Source organism: Euprymna scolopes, chromosome 37, assembly GCF_053919585.1.
Source record: "Euprymna scolopes isolate OS-2025 chromosome 37, ASM5391958v1, whole genome shotgun sequence".
Classification (NCBI taxonomy): Eukaryota; Metazoa; Mollusca; class Cephalopoda; order Sepiida; family Sepiolidae; genus Euprymna; species Euprymna scolopes.
In genome coordinates, this window is record NC_136518.1 from 68,937,327 (window position 1) to 68,947,326 (window position 10,000).

The following is a 10,000-nucleotide window of genomic DNA, read 5'->3' on the forward strand; positions in this document are numbered from 1 at the left end:
AGCTGCTATAGTTGTCTTCGAATGTACATCTACGAGTAATATATGTCCATGTATATACGCATATCCGTATATATGTGTGTATACACACACCTAGGTATCAGCGATATAGCATGTGTGTTTATTACAAGAACGTAAGAGAGTATTAAACATGTCTAGTTTGTATCACAAATCGATAGCTTTCCGAACAGGTACGTTGTTGGATAGGAAGATCGCTAAAGTTTATAGGGAACTTGTTGATTTAGGGTCATCAATGGTTGACCTTTTTAAGTAATCGTCTTTGCAAAATTACTACACAGCGAATGAATATTATACGAGATTTGACCATTCTTCATATTAATATTATATCTACTAATGTATCAACAACTTACGTGTTATTATACATTCCTTACATGCATATATATATATATATTGTGTTATTTATGAATAGATATTAAGTCATATTTCCAATGAATATATCGAGTACGTGTTCGTTTAACAAAACTGTTATCTAACGTCTTAGAATATAAACACAGGTATGAACAATTCTTTTACGAATCCTTGCGTCATAAAAATAGAATGCCGTCAGATTCTATATAAATAAAGCATTGCTGATCGCTATGCCCTTTCTCATATAGTATATATATATAATAAATATTTATACATATATATATATATATATATATATGAACTTTTTCTTTAATAGTAAGCTGCAAGAATATGCAATTATATTATTAATAATCTATCTATCTATAGATCTATCTATCTATCCCTCTATCTCTCTGTGTATATATATATATATATATATATATATATCGTTATATATATACAGTTATATAGATAGAGAAAAAGAAATAAAGATATAGATATATAATTATATATATGTGTGTGTGTATGTGTGGATGTATTTATATACTGTCGGGTTTTAATATGTCCAACAGAGCATATCAATATCTATACCCATACATATTTACACACAGGTCTATATACATATTTACACACACGGGACGGATTTACATGTATACATATACAAGTGTTCATGTATGCGTGCATCAGATGTCGATATATATATATAAGTGTAAATATATACCTATATATATATTCAGATATCAAATAACATAAATATATACTCAATCATATCGGTAGAGATTATTATCACAGAGATTCACTGTAAGAATATTGAAGCTGATAGGTTGATAGCTGGATCGATGGATTGGTTGATATATTGAAAATATGTATCAACGGTAATATAATTGATCTTCGTTGATAGGCAGGATATTTTGCGTGTATATTTGGAAAAATACTATACGAGTTTTAAGGGTGATTACTTTTGTTTTGTTTTAGTATTGGTCTTTTATGTCTATAGATATGTGTGTTACATATATATTATGTCAACATATATATATACACACGTATGTATACATGTATATATGCGTGTATATTGTATATATATATATATATATATATATATATATATATATATATATATATGGATGTGTGTTTATTAATTTTAATATATATATGTATATATATATTATTATTATTATTATTATTGTTGTTATTATTATTATTATTATTATTATTATTATTATTATTATTATTATATAAACAGGTATTACAAAAACGTTCTCTATAAAATGTGAACGATTTACAGTATTCAGCTGTTAGGCAGAATTCAATCGAACCTTCACTGCAACAACAGCAATAAAAAAAAATTAAAAACTGACATAAAAAATAAATTTAAATAAACAATTTTACCTGATTGAAATTACCAATCTTTTTTTTCAACAAAAGTTAAGGCAAGCAAGCGGTGGATATAGGTTTTACGGATATTATGCGGCGTACTTTTTTGTCGTTTTTTTTTTGTTTTTGTTTTTTTTAGGGTGGAATTCAGCTGGGTCTGTTATTTTTTTTTCCTTTTAAAAATAAATCATTAAATAAATGTATGCATTATTTCGAGGGGTTATTGCGTGCAATTACATAAGTCTTAAATAATTTTTTTTTTCTTTAAAAAAAGTATAAAATATAACTGTAAATTAAATAACAAAGAAGAGATACCTTTCTTGTTAGAAAAGAAATGAACCGCGTTGAATGATACTCTTAAACAAATAGTATTTTTTTCTTTATATACACCGGGTTTTTTTTTAAATGAATTTTGAATGAATACTTATTCAATATTCAAGTGTATGTTTTTTTTCTGTGATCATACACTTATACATACATACATACGTACATACATACATACATACATACATACATACATACATGCATATATATAAATATATATATATATATATATAAATATAGATATATATATATATATAAATATATATATATATATATTAAGGATGAGTTTAGAATTATTATTATTATTATGTAAGAAGTTGGTATATATCCGTTCCAATAGTGCTCAGTACTAATGTAGTTCGTAGTAGAGCTGGTGCGTATATATGGTTTATTTTATGTAAGCCAAAAACGTATACATGAATAAATAAATATATATGTATATAAATATAAATATATTTATTTATTTATATAAGTGTATAAACATATACATATATTTGTTGTTGATATATTTTTTGTGTGATTGTTATAAACAATTTGGTAATTCCGTCGAATACTCTGAACGAATAAGTTATTTTTTCTTTCTTTAAATAGTTTTTTTTTTCGTTTGTGTATAAATATTTGTATATATACTTACTTATATAAATATATATATATATATTAGTATGTAATATAGATATAAGTATATAAATATGTATATTTTTTGTACTTTTTTCTTGTTTTGTTTTTAATTAGCGGGCGTACGCGTGCACGCCTTATCACAAACACGTAATAATTGTAATAGTCGCCGTGGTAGCTATATTTTTACTTCCAATTCGGAGACTATCACAGCTACTATAACCGATACCCGGGTTGGGAGTCGGCATTTTATTACAATAGCCGAAACAATAGTAGCTAAAGTAAGAGTTGAGATAAAAGCTGAGGGGGGGGGTAGCGGCAGTATTAGTAATAGTAGTAGCGGTATTTTGTAGAGGGAAGAGATCGCTACGTCTTTGGTCGGAACTGCAAGGAGGGACAAACACAGAGGCACGGATCGCAAGTGTGCGAAGGATTTCATTTTTATTTTATTTTTTTATTTTTTTTATTTCTGATTCAGGAGCGTGCATGTTCGTGAGGGGCAAAGTTGCGGTGTGTGAACGCGAAGAATCTAATCGGCGGCTCGGATAATCTCCACAATAAAAGGGACACAAACAGGAACGAAACTTCATAAAATTTGTTCATCAAAATACGCGCCTCGAGCGGGAAAATGCTACTCCAAACTTTCGGGAGTAACACGAGAACGGACTGAGAATACACGCAGTGAGTTTCTCCCAGACTTGATTCTAATGGGTGGAAAAACAAAAAAAAAAGAAAGAAAAGTTTCTCTCATATTGAATTTCGGTGAAAATACTTTTGGTTATACTGAAGCGGTTAACTCCCAAAAGTGCTGTGTCCCCATCAGTTTCAATCCGGCCTAGAATGGGCTTGCTCTTATTCTTATCTGGCATAGGTGTGGTTCTGTCTGGTCTTCTTTTCTTGATTTCATTAGAAGGAGTTCGTTTATTGCTTATTAGGCTGTTAAATCATTTTTGTAGGCCAGGGTTCACTTCTATTGCACTGTTTCTCTTTTACCAAAATTTCACCCGATCTTGTATCTAGCCTCTTCTAAGCCCAAGCTGTGGCAGGCCATACCAATGAATCAAGTTGCTAACTTACTAACTAATCTAGTTGTTTCTGATTATTACTAATTTTATTATTTTTTTTTTATGTTTTCTTTTAGAAATATATTTTTTTTTTTTGCTATATGAACATAAACTTAGTGATAGGGTTAAAGTATCGACGTGTTTTATACGAAATGGATTTCAAATTATAACTGTTTACTAACATAGAGGAATTGAAATATAATGCAAATTAAACTTCGTAATAATACGGCATACAATATAGAATATTGCGGAAGAATATGAACAAGCACGTTGATAAGCCTCTGCGCTTATATATCAGTCACCTATCAACGTCGTAACATGGATTTATTTGGGTGAATAGCAGTTATATATATATATATATATATATATATATATATATATATATATATATATATATATAAATAAATTTTTGGTACAGCAAAAAGGAAGGAGAAATTTCAAAGGAAACATAATTTAATTCAAATACCAAAAAACAAGAAATGGGCAGGTGAAATTATTAAGATTTTCCTTAAGGCCTTATCGTCTGACCCTTTAAGAGGAAACGTCAAAATGATAAATTAAAAACTAAGAAAACGAATGAGGGAAAAAGGGAATTTTTGGTTTCAGTTGGAAGAACAGTGGAAAAAAAAAATCTCACTGTTCAGGTGGTTTTAAATCAATGAATATCTCCAACTGATGTTTCAGAATCTTTTGTCTACACAGGCTAGGTCGAGAGTTGTTAATAACTAACGCCTCAATGATATTGAGATGGTAGTTCGACCTAGCACTGTATAAAACAGAAAACCAGAAAAAAAAAAAAAATATATATATATATATATATATATATATATATATATATATATATATATACTGATGAATACTTTTTGTAGACTTTGTGTCTAGCCTCTTCTAAGGCCAAGCTGTGGCACGGCGTACCAATTAATCAAGTTACTAACTAACTAACTAAACTATATATATATATATATATATATATATATATATATATTTATTTTTTCTTTTTTTAAACAGTAATCTACGTACACCAGACTGTGGTAAACACGTTCGAGTTCGATCCCTAGAAACAGTTGAGCTACGCTGACGAGAGGTAATTATCTCGAAACACGCGTGTACGGAGATTACTGTTTAAAAAATAATAAATAAATAAAAATGTTATATACGTCCAAACAAATTAAACGGCGACTTTCTAAGTAAATAAAAAGGAAAAAAAATGAGCTTCGAGGCGGAGCCAATATTAACCGTATTTATCGTTTGAAAAAAACAACAATAACATATATATATATGTATATATATATATATATATATATATATATATATATATTGAACCTCTGGTGATCCAAGTTTGCTTAAATCTAATATCTGGTACTTACCAGGCCCAATGTTGCTTAACTTCCAGATCTGGGGAGAACCGGTGTGTTAATGAGATTATCAAATCATCAGTTTGGATTTCTGAGCAACTAAGTTTTTTTGGCTTATATTTGCAAATCGTCGGGAGAGTCTATCAAAGAAACACACACACACACACACACACACACACACACACACACACACACACACACACATATATATATAAACACACATATATATATATATTTATAGATATGCATGTATGTATACATGTATGTATACATATATGCATATATATTAATAGATATGCATGTGTGTGTATATATATATTTATAGATATGCATGCATGTATATATGTATGTATACATATATGCATATATATTAATATATATGCATGTGTGTGTATATATATATATGTATATTTATAGATATGCATGTATGAATATATGTATGCATACATATATGCATATATATTAATAGATATGCATGTATATATATATATATATATATATATATGCTATGTGTAAAATTTAAGTATTTACTTCAACAGTGCTCAATACATGGTTGAGCATGGTAGCAAGTTATAAAAATATATATGGCAATTAAGCTACGCAGAATATTCCGCGTTTCATCCCAGCTCGGATCTTCAGGCATAAGTACCTAATACATTTCATTTTTCTTCTTAATTGTCACACATTTGACCTGATTTCCCCCGTTTAACACCCAAATATAACGTTTCGTATGGGTTCGAATACCCTAAATATTAAGTTTCATGTCTAAATATTTTGTTAAACAACCTCTCCTTAGTTCTAAGTTCTTTGGTTGTTTCGCAAATTTAATATATATATATATATATATATATATATATATATATATATATATATATATATGCGCCGCCAAAACTTGGGGGGGCAGGTGAGTACTTTTTGACGGACCGTCTTTTTAAAAATCTACCAAAAATCAGGTAATTATCCGATCAATACGAAATTATCAGCGATTATTAAGAGAAAAATGAACTTAATAACGGTGTACTTATTTTTCATAAACGATATTTATATATATATATATATATATATATATATATATATATATATATATATATATATATATATATATATATTTGCTTACAAAACCCCCTTGTTTTGAGGGGGTACAAATATGCTTAAAATAATCATCTGAAACTGAACACAACATATGGTGTTGTTGTAAGGGACAGAATTTTAGATTAAAAAAAATTGTTTGCATACCTTATTTTGACGTCTGAATATCAGAACTTCGATGGTGTTTAATTATCCCGCTTTTGAGTTTTGAAGTGTGAAATTCGGTGAATGTGTTAAGTAAAATAATTAATTTAAGTTAAGCAAGACAAAAAAATTTTTTTTAATATTTATACGAAAAAAGCCATTTTAAAATCTTTGATAAATAAATTAACAATTTTTTTTTTAGCGAGCCGAATAATGCATGACCATTATTAAACAGGGCATACTTTTAATAATCGATACAAAAAAAAAATTCGATAAATATTGTGCCCTTTGTGTTAAAAATAGCATCATTTTTTTCGATCCCGTTTGAAAACGTTTGCCGCCTTTCGACTACGGTGGACCAAACGCGCTGAAATAATTTTTTTTATTCTGCTTTAAATTGCCCCCCCCCCATTTTGGGGAGCCTGGCCCCTACAGACATACACATTAAACATCAAACTCATACAAATGGTCACCCATCTGGTACTGGCCAGCCTCAGCTTAATAATACATTGAAATTTTCATCACTGAAAAATAAGTTTTTTGGGCCTGTTTGGTCTTCCATAGTTTTCTTCTTATAAAACGCAAACGTAAGCAGAGTCGATCTAGACTCTACATTGACGCGAAATATCTAGTTACCTATATGAATAATTGGAATTATTTGAAATTCAGGTACTTATATTATAATATTTTTGAATATTCTCTTATAAAATCATCCTAAATCTTAGTTAGACAATAAATAAATAAATTAATTATTTCAAAAACTTTTTTTTTTAAATATTTAAGTACGTTTTTTGTGCAAGACAAAAAATGTCAATTGTTAACTTTTTGGGAAAATTTAACATTTAAAATTTAATTAAAAATAGTAGAAAAAGTTTTACATTATTCTGTTTTCTATATGATAAAATTCAGGGTTTTATCTTTCTGGAAAAAAAAAGTAACTCAGAAATGATGGATTTTAATAAATGTAATTTCGTTTTAAAAAACAACAACAACTTGATTTTGCGGCCATTTTTGGCGGTGCCTACACACACACACACACACACACACACACACACACACACACACACACACACACACACATATATATATATATATATATATATAAATATATATATAAATATATATATATATAAATATATATATATAAATATATATATATATATATATATGTATATATATATATATATATATGATTCAAGAAAGAATCAAAAGCGCTCGTGTGAATCATGGAACATTTGTAAATACCTTCCATCTTGAAGTTAAAAAAATTTACGAAAGATCGAAAAAATGAAAAAAAAAATTTTAAGCAAGGTATCTCTGTTGTTTTTAATAATGTTTGCCTGAATATATATATATATATATATATATATATATATATATATATGCGCATATCAAAATATATACAGAAAGAAGCTTGTGTCTAATATAACGTATTTACGTAAATATTACGCAAGCATAAATCATGTAGAATATCTGCACGAATATAATTATGCGTAATAGTTAACTAAAGATAGTCACTCGATAAGAAACCCGAAAAAAAATAATAGGCATTAAAATGAACGTTGAAAAGAATATGCAAATTAGCGAGATCTTTTGCAGATGAATGCGATTTCACGACCATGTATAACAAAGTTGTATGTTCCTTTTCAATAAATAGGAAAAAAAGGTTTTTAATATGAATTTAAAAACACACAAAAATTATATATATATATATATATATATATATATATATATATATAATAAAAAGCTGAATGTGTGCGTGTGTGTGTGTGTGTGTGTGTGTGTGTCTGGTCACAAATAGGCTCGTATATGGTTGACTATTTTAAAAAACTGATTACATAACCAGTGTGAACCGGTATGGTATAATAAATTATGGGGCTTATCTATTTTATTTTTACTTTCATCATATTTTGCTTTGGTTTTGATACTCCCGAATTCAAAGCTATCTCTTTACAACCTTTCCTTTTCATAACCTATCATACTTTCATACATCAAAGTCCATTCTCTGTAGGCTGTTTTGTAACCCAGTTAACGACGGGTACTTTCGCTAGTATATATATATATATATATATATATATATATATATATATATATAATGTGTAATAGACAGGGTCTCAAAGTGTCAGTAAAATATATTTAAAGGTGCTCTGCTCTGAGTATTGCAGTTATGAAAAGCTCAATAGGTGTGATTACGTAGAGCTATATATAAACATTCTTCCGAAAAGGATATTTTTAAAACAAAGAGTAAAAGAGGCAGATTCTTGGGCAAATCTATCACCCCCTACTTCACATCCCTTACACACACACACACACACACACACACGCACACAAACACACACACACACACATATATATATATATATATATGATATATGATGATAAAGATCTTTGTTCTAGAGTGTGCATGAGTATTCGTTCTCGATTAGAGGAATGTGTTAACGTTGACGGCAAGCAATTTGAATACCTGCGGAAATAGGGCTTCCTATTACATGTGTTTCTTATTATACGTGCTAATTATTACTTGTTTATGCAACATTTGTTTGTCTGTATTATAAATGCCTTAAACTTTATACGTTTCTTCTTTTTTTGACCACTGTATACCTACTTTTGCATCCTCCTGTGTGTATACCAGCAAAGTAAATCGCGATATATCAAACAGTCGTGCGAGATGGTCCAGTGGTACGAGTTTAGGCTTCTTACCAGGTGACTCCGATTTCGAATCTCCCTAGATTCAGCCAATCTTATGAGTCTTAGACGACGAAACACGTGTCAGCGGATAATTATATGTAAAAGAAAAACCCGCATATATATAATACAGTGTGACCCGGATATAAAATACCCGAATATAAGCAAAACTAGATATAAGAGAGATTTTTTCTGCTCCCAAATAAGAGTATGTTAATGTGCAGTCTAACCTGAATATAAGAAAATTGGATATAAGTATAACGCGCATATAAGTGAGTTGTAGGGGCTGGAGAAGATGGCTCTTATATCCGGGTCACACTGTATATTTTCTATATATGTGTATACGTGCTAAACTCCCTCGTCAATTACGAGGTATGCGCTCCACCCTACAACTAATATGTTCAGAAATCCACGCAGGGGGTTTTGTTGTTTTTTGTTTTTTTAATAGTCATAAATCTTTGTGCAGGACTAGCTACACTTTTTAGTGCAACTGCTAACCACAGTCGGTGCAATACCTGCCACAATACAGAACATACATTAAACCTCGGGTTTTACATCAGAATGTTCCTTCTCATAAATACATGTCGTACCAAAACTTTAGCAATTAAACGCCCCCTCCCCAGATACCAATCTGGAAATTCATAGGCCCGGCTGGCACATACAACCTGTAGTATTCACAAATAGTAACCCAAGTCGTATTGGAAAGACTGATCGTTGCTTAACTCTGTGATCTAACGAACGCTGGTGTTTTAATAGTATATATCGCCCATTTTTTAATCAAATGTGCTTGTTGACGAACAATCGCAGTGCACCGGGAAGAAGGCTCATATGCCTTCCAGTAGTGATTTAGTCACGATATATTGTAGTCTACATTGCACTGCAGAGAACTTGCTTTTGATTTTATAAAAGTATTATTATATATAATGGGCTAAATTAAAGTTTAAAATGCAAAAGTAAAGTACCATGCTTAGTTGTGTTCTAAATAGAAACGTTAATTACAAACGC

At 29.4% G+C, this 10,000-nt stretch overlaps 2 long non-coding RNA genes across 3 annotated transcripts in view; one reads left to right on the top strand and one right to left on the bottom strand.

The window, feature by feature from the left end:
* The window catches only part of LOC145261215 (uncharacterized), a 915,235-nt gene extending 912,225 nt beyond the window's left edge, over positions 1 to 3,010 (bottom strand). For both annotated transcript variants that reach the window (XR_013864423.1, XR_013864426.1), the window contains exon 1: positions 1 to 3,010. This exon is cut by the window's left edge and continues 586 nt beyond it. This is a non-coding gene — a long non-coding RNA (uncharacterized LOC145261215).
* The window catches only part of LOC145261216 (uncharacterized), a 44,252-nt gene continuing 37,236 nt past the window's right edge, over positions 2,985 to 10,000 (top strand). Inside the window, exon 1 of the long non-coding RNA XR_013864427.1 lies at positions 2,985 to 3,339. This is a non-coding gene — a long non-coding RNA (uncharacterized LOC145261216). The remainder of the gene's footprint in view (positions 3,340 to 10,000) is intronic.